We start from the raw sequence: 14,227 nt of genomic DNA, 5'->3' as shown, positions 1-14,227 counted from the left end.
GTGGTGGTGGTGGTGGTGGTGGTAGTAGGTGGGAGGGGGGGGGGGGGGAAGGGGAATGATGGTCTGTGGATTCCTTCTCCGTACCCCTTACATATAAGCAAAAACATGCCTTCCTGTGGGTATAGAAACATTAACACAAATTATATCAGTAACTGATATTGTAGCCTTTTAAACAGAAAAGATTTGTACATACAAATACTTTTAAATTATCATTTATTTGTGGAAATGGCATTTACGTCATTAAATTGATACCTCAGCATCAAGTGTCCTGCAGTGGTCCAGTGGTAAAGTGTATATAAGTGATGCGTATTCTTGGAGTTGCGAGTTCAAACCCGGATTAAGCTATATATATATATATATATATATATATATATATATATATATATATATATATATATATATATATATACATATATATATATATATATATATATATATATATATATACAACATGTTTTGTTTTGGTTGTTTGTTTTTGTATAAAGCCTCACACACTATATTAAGCGAGTTTGTTTTAAACATGACATACATATTAATTCATTTTACCAGGCCTTATTCCACACAACTCCGTGAATTTCCCGTGGAGCCAGCCAGCCAGCCAGCCAGCCAGCCAGCCATTCAAACAAAAACAAACGAAACAAAACAAAACAAAACAAAAAACATTATTGCCAACAGCATTTGGTGTTCCCAGGCGGTCACCCATCCAAGTACTAACCAAACCCAACGTTGCTTAACTTCGCTGATCGGACGAGAAGCGGTGTTCTCAACGTGGTATGGCCGTTGGCATGAGACTGCCTACACATTGTGGCTAATAACCAACTCTTTTTAGTCATCACGGCAGGATACGGACCTTCTTGTGGTGTCTTAATGGTAATTGTATCCTAACATATTTTTGTCTCCTTGGCATGGATATTTAACATCGTTTATTCAGTCTTGGGTTTATGTTCTTTCGCCATTTACAGACATTTTACATCTACCTACTTCCTCAGCCTACCCTGCCAATTTCTAATGAATTTGTGGATTTTCTTTTGTAATACATACATGTGTGTGCTCATCTGCTCTTCAGTTTTTATGATATTTGTCTCATCTGTCCTGCTTTATGATACTTTTACAAAGAACATGAACAAATGCTTCTATTTTAGAGAAGATATGGGATCCAGGTTTCGGAGCCGTAAAACCAACCGTCGTGATTGGTGGACGAGTTGCCAGGTTGCAGCTTCTGTACCGTGCCGGCACATAAATAGGTTCGGCTCAAGCGGCGGCAGCATCATTCCCCCGTGACTGTCTGAGCGTCTCTCATCACCTTGGTTATCTCATCATCATCATGGTAGAAGCAAAGCCTACCAAGAAGGCTGCGGCTGCTGCTGCTGTGGTGGCCACCACCAGGAAACCTCGCGTCCAGGTTGCTCACCCGAAAACTAGTCAAATGGTTCTAGCCGCGGTCGCAGCACTCAAAGACCGTAAGGGCTCGTCTCTACAAGCAATCAAGAAGTACGTTGTTGCCAACAACAAAGTCGAGGCTGCCAAGATCGCCATTTACATCCGAAGATTTCTCAAGAAAGCAGTGGCTGACGGCATTCTTGTTCAGACCAAGGGAAGTGGAGCTAGTGGATCATTCAAGCTGGCCGTAGCAGAGAAGAGGGCCGTTCTAACTCCCAAGAAAGCCACCACAACCAAGAAACCATCTACAGCAGCAAAGAAGGCCGTGGTAACTCCCAAGAAAGCCGCCACAAGCAACAAACCACCTACAGCCTTGAAAAAGAAGCAGCAGCAGCAGCTTGTTGTTGGGAACAAAAAGCCCAAAATAAAGAGAGCTTCAAAATCTCCCAAACCACCCAAGGCAAAGAAAGCTGTCAAGAAAACAACAAAGGCAAAATAAACGACGACATGCAAGCAGCATGAATACACATGACAATAAACATCCAGGCCTCCCCCCTCAGTGGAGGGGCCTCATATGATTCCAAAAAGAGTTTAGTTTTGTAGACAAATAAATCATTACTTTTGGGGTAGATTTACTCTGTATATTATATATATATATATATATATATATATATATATATATATATATATATATATATATATATATATATATATATATATATATATATATATATATATACACATACATGGGTGAGGTGATATGGTACCAAAGTTTTGGGTGAGGTGATTGACATTTACACAAGATAAAACACGAACCAATGGGAATAAAAACATAAGAATGGAAGTAACTGCAGAAGGCCTATTGGCCCATAACACAAGCACTTCCTCTTGATGCTTCTATATTGGTTCGGAGTCTTGAAGCTATAATATATATATATATATATATATATATATATATATATATATATATATATATATATATATATATATATATATATATATATATATATATATATATGCACACAAAACTAAATAGTCTTGTTAGACAAATTGCCCCTATTAGAGGCAAGTTGACTAACAAGCCGAATGACTGCAATTGTTTTGAATTTGAGTTAAATCTAACATAGAAATGTAATCAAACCTAACCTAACCTATGCTAACCCAAGCTAAGCTAACCTAACCTAACCTAAGCTAACCCAAGCTAAGCTAAGCTAACCTAACCTAACCTAACCTAAGCTAAGCTAACCTAACCTAACCTAACCCAGCAATTCATGATCTTAATATAATACTGTTAATTGGATAAACCAATTTGGAAAGAAATGTTCGAAAATAACAAAATTAACTGTGCTTGTTAGGAAAATTGGGCCTTGCATACTTGTCCCAATAGTGTGGTTCTCGCTTTTAGGTACGACATAAACGTATACCTAAGTTGAGAGAGAAAAAGATTCGCACTCAAACATGCATATCGATTGCCAGTCCTGAATTCTGGGTAGATATTCGTGTCCTCCCTTTTCATTTACCATCATTTGGATACTATCAAAACAGCTCTGAGAAGGATAAAATGAATAAAACGGGTAGCTCACTCATGTAAAAAGGAAGAGTTGGGAAAGATCTCTCTCTCTCTCTCTCTCTCTCTCTCTCTCTCTCTCTCCCTCACCCCCCCCCCACCACCACCAATGATCCTGCTCTGCTAGTATATAACGGAACAAACCTTCCCCCCCCCCACCCCTCCCTCCCCAATCAGAGTCCCTTTAAGCATGCGAGGATAAAAAATAGATTTCATAAGACCCAATGTGCTAGCTGATATCAAAACAATTTATGTTATCGTCTATTAAGCCCTTCAGTAAAAAAGTATAGGGACCTAATTAGGTCCCGTTTTGAGGTGGTGGTGGGTGGAATCGATGGATTAGCCAAGCTCTTATCCGCCGAATCCGTAGAGGGTACGACCCTGGCGCTTCAGAGCGTACACCACGTCCATGGCAGTGACGGTCTTCCTCTTGGCGTGTTCCGTGTAGGTTACAGCATCACGGATGACGTTCTCGAGGAACACCTTCAGGACGCCACGGGTCTCTTCGTAGATGAGACCCGAAATACGCTTCACGCCGCCACGACGAGCTAAGCGACGAATAGCGGGCTTGGTGATGCCCTGGATGTTGTCACGTAGCACCTTACGATGACGCTTGGCGCCACCCTTTCCGAGTCCCTTGCCTCCCTTGCCGCGTCCAGTCATGGTGTTGAAGTTGTGTGAATAATAAAATTTCGGCACGATTTCCCCAGACTATATCCCGTCAAGCGGACGTACTTGTAGCATGGCAACTCCTAACTCCTGCCTGTCCTTACTTTATGCTTGTACTCGAGCAGAAACACGGCTTTCTCACAACGCTTTCAAAACTGCAGTTGCCTACTCGTCTGTTTCACGTCTCTGTGAAATGACTTTTGCACAAATCCAAAAAATAGAGCAAAATCAGCGATAATAGTGTTTGAGGTGAGCTGCCTGTTGGCTGCAGCCAGAGGAAGGAGGGGAGGGGCAACGGGGTGACGTAGGCGAGTCGAGCAGCCAATGGCGCTCGAGCAAGCGCCTCGAGACGGCGTATATAAGCAAAAATTTTTCGGCGCCGGCCATCAGATCACGATCACGAGGAGACTCAGCAACTAGCAACCGTCGCGGTCGGACGTGCTCGCGTTGCTCCAGCTCTTCTCTCTCGCACCCAGTACTGCAGGGTGGATAAACAATTGGCAGCAGACTTGCGTCTCTCTAGATGGTCAGACCCCACTCCTAACTTGGTATTTTATGCCGGGTAGAGACGGGAGGCCATCTTCAGTGACGTGTAGTCTTTGAGAGAGATCCATCGGCCTCCAGGAAGCTCATTATGCGTCACAAACGCTTCAAGATCAGGGGTACGCCCCTCAACGAACATCCATTCTCCAAGACATCTCTCCTGAAGCTCTTTAAAGACGTTGCAGGAGTAACACCCAACGACATCAAGCAGGAAGGCACGGACATCCTTTTCTTCTTTTATAGTGAGGAGGAAGTCGACAAACTTCTGTCTTACAGCGCTAACTTCTCCAACCAACACCTTCGTCTCAACTTCCCACGCCAGTACCTGGCTGAACACTCTGTCGTTATTCACGATCTCAGTCAATGGATCGTGGAACAAGATGACGCTGATGATAGTGCGTTTATGCACGACTTCAAGGCATCAAACCCGGACCTACGGCTTCACCAAGCTCAATTCTTCAATTCAAGTCGCTCCCTGAAGCTGACCTTCGAGACGGTAGCTTCGGCTACTATGGCTACCAGAAATGGAGTTTACAGCTTTGGAATTCACATTCCGCCTTTCCGTGTGAAGATGGAACGTTTTCACATCGTCAACCAGTGCCTCCGATGCTACGAGTACACCCACTCCACCAGCAAATGTACCCAGCGGATTCAGAAGTGTAGCCTCTGCTCAGCTGACCACCATTACTCCATCTGCAAGTCTGAAACACTATGCTGCTTGCTGTGCAAAGGCGATCATCCAGCAATCTCCATACATTGTCCTCACAGACAAAACGCTATTAAAAACATGGAGAAATCCACATCTTCAACCGGAGCCAGTACCTCTGAAGCAACAAGCCAATCAGCGACCACCTCTACTTCAGGTTTCAACGCCCAAGCCGCCATCTTCCCGGAGCTCCCGGGAGGACGTCCCACTGCTACTACCAGCCAATGGGGAGCCAGCTCCCAAACGCCAACCAGCGATTCGTCGAGCCAGCCATCGCCACCGGCCCAACCAAAGACAAAGCTAATTGGGCAGAGCACAGTAAAAGCTCTGATATCAACAGCCAGAATTACTGCTGGCAATAACCCCCGAGAATTTGTGAGGCTTCTGAAAATTCTGTATAAGGCGAACGGTCTCCCTACCTTCATTGTTCCTGAGGAAGTTTTCAACGCTCCGCGTTCATCTCCAACAACTGACCCTGTAGAGGAGGATGCTGACTCTACATCCGACGACGACGATTCCGCCACTGCAATGCAGCCCTCAGACCCTGTTCGGGTACCTACAGCTCACAAGACTCTGCCTCATGTGACCCCCACTTCTGCATCAGTTCCCGTTACCAACCATGACATCACTGTGAACGCAGCCACGCTTTCTGACATACTGTCAGCTCCTGCTCCACACGCTTCTCCAGCTGCTGCTGTCCCTTCACCCGTCTCAGTGGCGAATTTCGCTGCTATCGACCCTTGGTGTGACCCTATAGAGGGTACCGACTATGCAGCACCTTCTGCTGCAGTACCTACCGCTGTTACACACCCTCCGAGAACTCTACCTTCACGACATCAACCCTCAAGAACCCAACCTTCAAGAAATCTACCCCAGCGTGTCAACACCCCTGCTCCTCACTCATCTGATGAATCGGATGAGGACGTATCTGTCGGTACACCATCACCCCCAAGGAAAGATCACCTTCAAGCATCAACACGAACCGTGACCACCAAGACCGACAAGCCCAAAAAAAATAACAAAGATCAAGGTTTGGTGAAATCAACAAGAAAGAAGACTCCTAACGAACTGACTTAACATCATCTGACATCAAACCTCCACTGCCAGCTGCTTGCGTTCCCGGCCTCTGTGTGTATTGCAAATGACACCCCACTCAATTCTACTTTCATCTGATCAAGCTCAAATCCACGGTGGTTGGGCCACCGATCTTTCATCTCCCCTCTTCACCTCATCCCAGGATCCTTGCTCAAGATTTCTGCAGCCTCGCCCCGTTCTTCCATCCCCTACTTGCCAGCTCTATGGACTTTTTAATCCGGCCATCACAAACCACAGTTGTTCACCATGGCTCGCACCAAGCAGACTGCTCGCAAGTCCACGGGAGGCAAGGCTCCTCGTAAGCAGCTGGCCACCAAGGCAGCACGCAAGTCTGCTCCTGCCACAGGGGGCGTGAAGAAGCCTCACCGTTACAGGCCCGGAACGGTCGCCCTGCGTGAGATCCGTCGTTACCAGAAGAGCACAGAGTTGCTCATCAGGAAACTTCCCTTCCAGCGTCTGGTGCGCGAGATTGCCCAGGACTTCAAGACCGATCTTCGCTTCCAGTCGTCTGCCGTCATGGCTTTACAGGAGGCATCCGAGGCTTACCTGGTCGGTCTCTTCGAGGACACTAACCTCTGTGCCATCCACGCCAAGCGTGTCACCATCATGCCAAAGGACATTCAGCTTGCTCGCCGTATCCGTGGAGAGCGTGCATAAGCTAAAACGACCACCCTAGTATACACCAAACTCGGCCCTTCTCAGGGCCAAAATATCCTTCTAAGGAGATTTCAGACATTCCTAGCATCAGTCATATGAATTAACCTTCATCTATACATATAATAAATAAATAAATACAATAATTTAGGTGTCATACATACACTGTACACGTGATATCAATAAATCAAGTCATTTGTAGTACAACCTGTCCTCTTACAAACAAAACGCCGTCGCTTTTCATTCTTATGCACTGCCAAGGATCCTCCCCCCCCCCCCCCCCTCCAAAAAAAAAAAAAAAAAATTGTCATACTGTACTAGAAATAAAAGCAGCTTGTATAAGTGACATACTGTCCTGTCCTGTTTTATTCTGTTTTTGGTCCTCTGGCTTAATCTGTTAAGTTAGGAGATGACATTTTAAATTAACCGTTTTCTTGACATTTTCAAACCTTAAGAGGGTGGCCTGCATAGTAATCCTAATGTGGAACATAACAATGAATCTCTAATCTCTAGAAAAAAGATACCGAGTGTTTATATGTGTGTTGAGAGAGAGAGAGAGAGAGAGAGAGAGAGAGAGAGAGAGAGAGAGAGAGAGAGAGAGAGAGAGAGAGAGAGAGAGAGAGAGAGAGAGAGAGAGAGAGAGAGAGAGAGACATGCAGAGACAGAGACAGACAGACAGACAGACAGACAGACAGACAGACAGAGACTGAGAGAGAGAAACACACACAGACAGTTTCATAAATATTCTCATTTTATAGCTATTTGCTTTCAGTGACAGAGGTTTTTGTTATAATAGTATTGGTGTCTAACACTCACAATCTCTTTAGAAATTAAAGTGTGGCTCCAATGGAGCCGAGTTTGTTGGTTTGAGGCCAAGCCACCACCACAGGGCAGTAAGTAAGCCGTTTACTTGGAGGAGGTGTACTTGGTGACGGCCTTAGTGCCCTCAGAGACGGCGTGCTTGGCCAGTTCTCCGGGCAACAGGAGCCTTACAGCCGTCTGGATCTCCCGACTGGTAATGGTGGAACGCTTGTTGTAGTGGGCCAGGCGAGAAGCCTCGGCGGCGATGCGCTCGAAGATGTCGTTCACGAACGAGTTCATGATCGACATGGCTTTGGAAGAGATACCAGTGTCGGGGTGGACCTGCTTCAGCACTTTGTAGATGTAGATGCTGTAGCTCTCCTTCCTCCTGCGCTTCTTTTTCTTATCGCCCTTGGCAATGGCCTTCTGGGCCTTTCCGGCCTTCTTGGCAGCCTTTCCAGATGCCTTGGGTGGCATGATGATGCTCGTGCTGGCTGGCGTTGCGATACAATAATGAACTTTTGCGCGAGTCGAGCTTTCCTTTTATATCCCGCTCGCGACTCAGCTCAGAGCGGGTCGCGTGGCGGAGCGCGCTGATTGGTCAGTGGCGGACTCCCTTGATCCTGAGCGGGGTATATAACACGAAGCTCGATCTGCGGGAACAAGACCCATAACTATGCTAGAGATGAGAGGAGTCATCAAAAACACCAGAGATAAGGCCCCAGGACCATCAGGGATCAAAGCGCTGCAGATCAAACTTCTACCAGGCAATCTTATGCAATCCATACTCAACCTATTCAACGCTATGCTGGCATCGGGTCACATTCCTGTAGCATTCAAGTCAGCCAAGATGATATTCATTCCCAAACCCAAGAAAGACCCCCACCAACCTGGCAACTACCGACCAATCTCCCTCTTAGACTCAATAGGCAAGTGCTTTGAAAAAATCATGTCAAACCGCCTTAACTACTACATGGAGTACAACAACCTCTTCACAGAAAAGCAGTTTGGCTTTCGAGCACATAGATCAACCCAGCACGCAATTAACATCATCTACGACGCCTTAAGCTCAATTCGCAAGCAAAAACAGGTAGCCTTGATTGCGACGAGGGACGTACACAAGGCCTTCGACAGCCTGTGGCACGATGGTCTGGTGTACAAATTAGCAGACTTACCAGCGCAAAACTGGACCCTCCTCAGGCTGATCAGTAATTTCCTTAAGAATAGGCAAGTTACCCCCAGCTTCAAGGCAAACGAGGCCGCAGCCTTCACCCCAACAGCTGGAGTCCCCCAAGGATCATGCTTGAGCCCGGTTCTCTTCAACATCTTTGTAAACGACCTGCCCCAACCAGAGTATAGGGACACCATTATCGTGCAATTTGCGGACGACGTAACACACGTAATAACATCTAACCCTAGCAGCCAAGCGGCCAAACACGCAACTGCAACCCGTAAGGCAAACGTAGAACTAGCAAGGACTGCTAACTGGGAAAGGAAATGGAGGATCACCACTAACCCAGAAAAGATTCAAATAAGCACTGTCGGCTGTATGGCCTTCTCAATTGAAAATGAGGGGGGAATAAGAATCAGGGGTGAACCCATAGCCATCTCAAACTCCAACACAGTGCTCGGTTACAACTTCAACAGGCTACTCAACTCCTCCCAGTACGTATCCCAGAAGACAGCGATGGCCCGGGGCTCACTGGCGAGGCTCTTCCGTTTCAACCAAGCCCCATCCCACATCAAGCTCCACCTGTACAGAATGATCATAAGGCCTAGCTTGGAATACCCATACGTTCCCCTGAACCTCACCAACAAATCCAACATGTTGAAGATTCAACGAGTACAAAACAAAGCACTTCGCTTTGCAGAGGGCCTGACTCTGAGGGACAGGGTGAGAACCGACCTGATCCATGAGACGCTCAACATGAAGCCAATGAACATTAGGCTCAGCTACCTGGCCAGAAGACAGCTGTACCGTATGAAGAACATGTATGTCCCAGACCCAGAAGATCCCTTCGTAGCAGAAAACACCACCAGCGACTACGAGATCCACGAACCACCACACAGAACCAGAAGAATCACTCTCCAACAAAAAGTGATCAGACATATCCATGATGAGGCCTTCCCAAGCCCTCAGATACTAAGCGGTCTGCCAGACGATCCAGATGAGTGGCCCATCCCGGACCCAATCTACACCATATGAAGAATAAAGAAAGAAAGAAAAAAAAATAATAAATATAAAAAAAAAAAAAAAAAAAAAAATATAAATAAATAAATAAATAAATAAAAAAAAAAATAAAAAAAAAAAAAAAATAAAAAAAAATATATATAAATAAAACACCTACAAAAAAAATATAAAACCAAAAAACCATTTGTCGTGGCGTCAGAAGTGTAACTACCCTGATGTTTCTAAGATTAGCCTCCTTCAGCCAACTCCATCGGCTCTAGTGCTTTAGGACACCAACAAGGTCACAAACACTAGCCCCCCCAGCCAATGTACTGACAACCCAACATAACACACACGCAAACAAACAACACATACAAAAATGTCAACCCATGGTGGACAGGCCACCGAACTTTCAAACCTCCTCTCTCTCTACACCCGCATCCTCTTCCTGAATTTCATCTCCCCATCCCTCTACCTCCCCCATCCTTTCCATTCCCTATGGACATCAAAGCAAGCAAGCCGGCATAAAACACCACAAACCCACAACAGCAGCAGCAATGTCAGGACGCGGCAAGGGAGGCAAAGTGAAGGGCAAGTCAAAGTCTCGCTCCAGCAGGGCCGGACTTCAGTTCCCCGTGGGCAGAATTCACCGTCTGCTGCGTAAAGGCAACTACGCCGAACGCGTCGGTGCTGGCGCTCCTGTCTACCTGGCAGCCGTCATGGAATACCTCGCTGCCGAAGTTCTGGAGCTCGCCGGTAACGCCGCACGTGACAACAAGAAGACCCGTATCATCCCACGTCACTTGCAGTTGGCCATCCGCAACGACGAAGAACTCAACAAACTTCTGTCTGGCGTAACCATTGCACAGGGAGGTGTTCTTCCAAACATTCAGGCAGTTCTTTTGCCAAAGAAGACAGAGAAGAAGTAAGCACTTCTGCCACCCACCACGACAAATACCATAACCAGGCTCCATCCGGAGCCACACACACTTTAATAGAGAGATTCAAGTAGACAATCAACTTTCAAACATTAATAATAACATTTATATTGATTTCATTTGGAATGTGTACATAACAAACAAACAAAACAAAATTATAGGGGATATTCAGCATCACTTGGAATATTAACCAATCATATAAATCCAATATATATTTTATATTTTACTTTAAGCGAGGAATTCATATTCTATCAATTTTTAATCATACAAATGAACAAAAGCAATTCTTCACTAGACGTAATGAATGAATAAATGATCAAGGTTTTAATGTGTTTCATGAATAAATATATATATATATATATATATATATATATATATATATATATATATATATATATATATATATATATATATATATATATATATATAATATAATATAATATAATATAATATATTATAATACTTGTGAACCAGAATATGTTTGAGCAGCAGCGATCGTGCCATTGGCCGAAGTGCAACAATTCAAATAATTTAAAGGGCCTGCTCGGGTATATAAGAGAGGCTGGGAGACTGGGGCCGGTGGTGGGTGATGGGTGATGAGTGATGGTGTGGTGTGGTGTGGTGTTGTTAAGAGTTGATTTACGGCCAGCCAGCCAGCTGCAGCCAAGGCAGGGCAGGGCAAGGCAAGGCAAGGCAAGGCAAGGCAAGGCAAGGCAAGGCAAGGCAATAACAGGACAGGACAGGCAAGGCAAGGCAAGGCAAGGCAAGCAGGCGGGCAGGCGGGCGGGCGGGCGGGCGGGCGGGCAGCCAGCCAGCCAGCCAGCCAGGCAGGCAGGCAGGCAGGCAGGCAGGCAGGCAGGCAGGCAGGCAGGCAGGCTGGCAGGCAGGCAGGCAGGCAGGCAGGCAGGCAGGCAGGCAGGCAGGCAGGCAGGCAGCCAGCCAGCCAGCCAGCCAGCCAGCCAGCCAGGCAGGCAGGCAGCCAGGCAGCCAGCCAGCCAGCCAGCCAGCCACTCCCACTTTGTATTTATATGCATTCAATTTATATTCAAACATTATATATGTTAAGGGCCTAGTTTTAGTGTTTATTTTAAAAATGACAAACATCGAGTCGTTTTACCAGTCCTTTAGCGTTAACGGTGATGCATTTTAAAACTGAACAGAAATCACCTTTTCTGGATATATCAAATATCGAATCCGCTTAATGTGCCTACAATTCAATCATTCAAAAAATACATAATTTACATCATGCCTTTTCATAGAACAGACAATAAGATTTGAGACAATAAGAACTTTAGTTTTATAACTAAAGTTGCACAATTATACCAACTCTATGGTGGCTGGGTGGTAAGGTGTGTGGCTGGTGTTTTGGAAGTCGCGAGTTCAAACGACCCAATGGGAGTACTTTTTTTTTTTTATGCCATACAATCTTCCTAGTACTATTATGTAGGTGTGTGTGTGTGTGTTTTTATTCATTCTTTGGTTTTATAGATGACATACATATTGACTCCTTTTACCGGTCCTTAATTAGGCTCTGGGGAAGCAATGGTGGTGGTGGTGGTGCATTTAAAACTAAACCAAAAATCACCAGTTCTGGACGCGTCAAATATCATATCCGCTTAATGTGTCTACAACCTAATTACTTAAAACTACACTATTTAATTCATTCATATCATGTGCATATTGGTCATTATGCTCATACAACCGACATAACAATTTATTTTCATTATTAGAATCATACATTTCATCAAGTAATACAGATACAAAGAGATTTTCTTTCTGAGAAGACCGTTAGTATTGGCTGGCTGGCAGGCAGGCAGGCATTTGAGGGTTATTATTTCGCCTGTTGATTGGGGGGAGGGTTGATGTGTTAGGGGGTTTTCGGTTAGGTGTGGTGGTGGTGATTGGTGGTGGTGGTGATTGGTGGTGATTGGTGGTGATTGGTGGTGAGTAGTGGTGGTGGTGGTGGTGGTGGTGGTGGTAGTAGGTGGGAGGGGGGGGGGGAAGGGGAATGATGGTCTGTGGATTCCTTCTCCGTACCCCTTACATATAAGCAAAAACATGCCTTCCTGTGGGTATAGAAACATTAACACAAATTATATCAGTAACTTATATTGTAGCCTTTTAAACAGAAAAGATTTGTACATACAAATACTTTTAAATTATCATTTATTTGTGGAAATGGCATTTACGTCATTAAATTGATACCTCAGCATCAAGTGTCCTGCAGTGGTCCAGTGGTAAAGTGTATATAAGTGATGCGTATTCTTGGAGTTGCGAGTTCAAACCCGGATTAAGCTATATATATATATATATATATATATATATATATATATATATATATATATATATATATATATATATATATATATATATATACATATATATATATATATATATATATATATATATATATATATATATATATACAACATGTTTTGTTTTGGTTGTTTGTTTTTGTATAAAGCCTCACACACTATATTAAGCGAGTTTGTTTTAAACATGACATACATATTAATTCATTTTACCAGGCCTTATTCCACACAACTCCGTGAATTTCCCGTGGAGCCAGCCAGCCAGCCAGCCAGCCAGCCAGCCATTCAAACAAAAACAAACGAAACAAAACAAAACAAAACAAAAAACATTATTGCCAACAGCATTTGGTGTTCCCAGGCGGTCACCCATCCAAGTACTAACCAAACCCAACGTTGCTTAACTTCGCTGATCGGACGAGAAGCGGTGTTCTCAACGTGGTATGGCCGTTGGCATGAGACTGCCTACACATTGTGGCTAATAACCAACTCTTTTTAGTCATCACGGCAGGATACGGACCTTCTTGTGGTGTCTTAATGGTAATTGTATCCTAACATATTTTTGTCTCCTTGGCATGGATATTTAACATCGTTTATTCAGTCTTGGGTTTATGTTCTTTCGCCATTTACAGACATTTTACATCTACCTACTTCCTCAGCCTACCCTGCCAATTTCTAATGAATTTGTGGATTTTCTTTTGTAATACATACATGTGTGTGCTCATCTGCTCTTCAGTTTTTATGATATTTGTCTCATCTGTCCTGCTTTATGATACTTTTACAAAGAACATGAACAAATGCTTCTATTTTAGAGAAGATATGGGATCCAGGTTTCGGAGCCGTAAAACCAACCGTCGTGATTGGTGGACGAGTTGCCAGGTTGCAGCTTCTGTACCGTGCCGGCACATAAATAGGTTCGGCTCAAGCGGCGGCAGCATCATTCCCCCGTGACTGTCTGAGCGTCTCTCATCACCTTGGTTATCTCATCATCATCATGGTAGAAGCAAAGCCTACCAAGAAGGCTGCGGCTGCTGCTGCTGTGGTGGCCACCACCAGGAAACCTCGCGTCCAGGTTGCTCACCCGAAAACTAGTCAAATGGTTCTAGCCGCGGTCGCAGCACTCAAAGACCGTAAGGGCTCGTCTCTACAAGCAATCAAGAAGTACGTTGTTGCCAACAACAAAGTCGAGGCTGCCAAGATCGCCATTTACATCCGAAGATTTCTCAAGAAAGCAGTGGCTGACGGCATTCTTGTTCAGACCAAGGGAAGTGGAGCTAGTGGATCATTCAAGCTGGCCGTAGCAGAGAAGAGGGCCGTTCTAACTCCCAAGAAAGCCACCACAACCAAGAAACCATCTACAGCAGCAAAGAAGGCCGTGGTAACTCCCAAGAAAGC

At 44.8% G+C, this 14,227-nt stretch overlaps 2 non-coding genes across 2 annotated transcripts; both read right to left on the bottom strand.

The window, feature by feature from the left end:
* Positions 1–666: 666 nt before the first annotated feature.
* Positions 667–785, bottom strand: LOC138365473 (5S ribosomal RNA). The gene has a single exon (XR_011228828.1). It is a non-coding gene; the product is annotated as a 5S ribosomal RNA (ribosomal RNA).
* A 12,383-nt stretch (positions 786–13,168) lies between these two features.
* Positions 13,169–13,287, bottom strand: LOC138365472 (5S ribosomal RNA). Its single transcript, XR_011228827.1, has one exon. It is a non-coding gene; the product is annotated as a 5S ribosomal RNA (ribosomal RNA).
* Positions 13,288–14,227: the final 940 nt, after the last annotated feature.

The sequence above is a fragment of the Procambarus clarkii genome, chromosome 16 (genome assembly GCF_040958095.1).
Source record: "Procambarus clarkii isolate CNS0578487 chromosome 16, FALCON_Pclarkii_2.0, whole genome shotgun sequence".
Lineage (NCBI taxonomy): Eukaryota > Metazoa > Arthropoda > Malacostraca > Decapoda > Cambaridae > Procambarus > Procambarus clarkii.
This window is presented reverse-complemented; position numbering and strand designations above follow the sequence as displayed.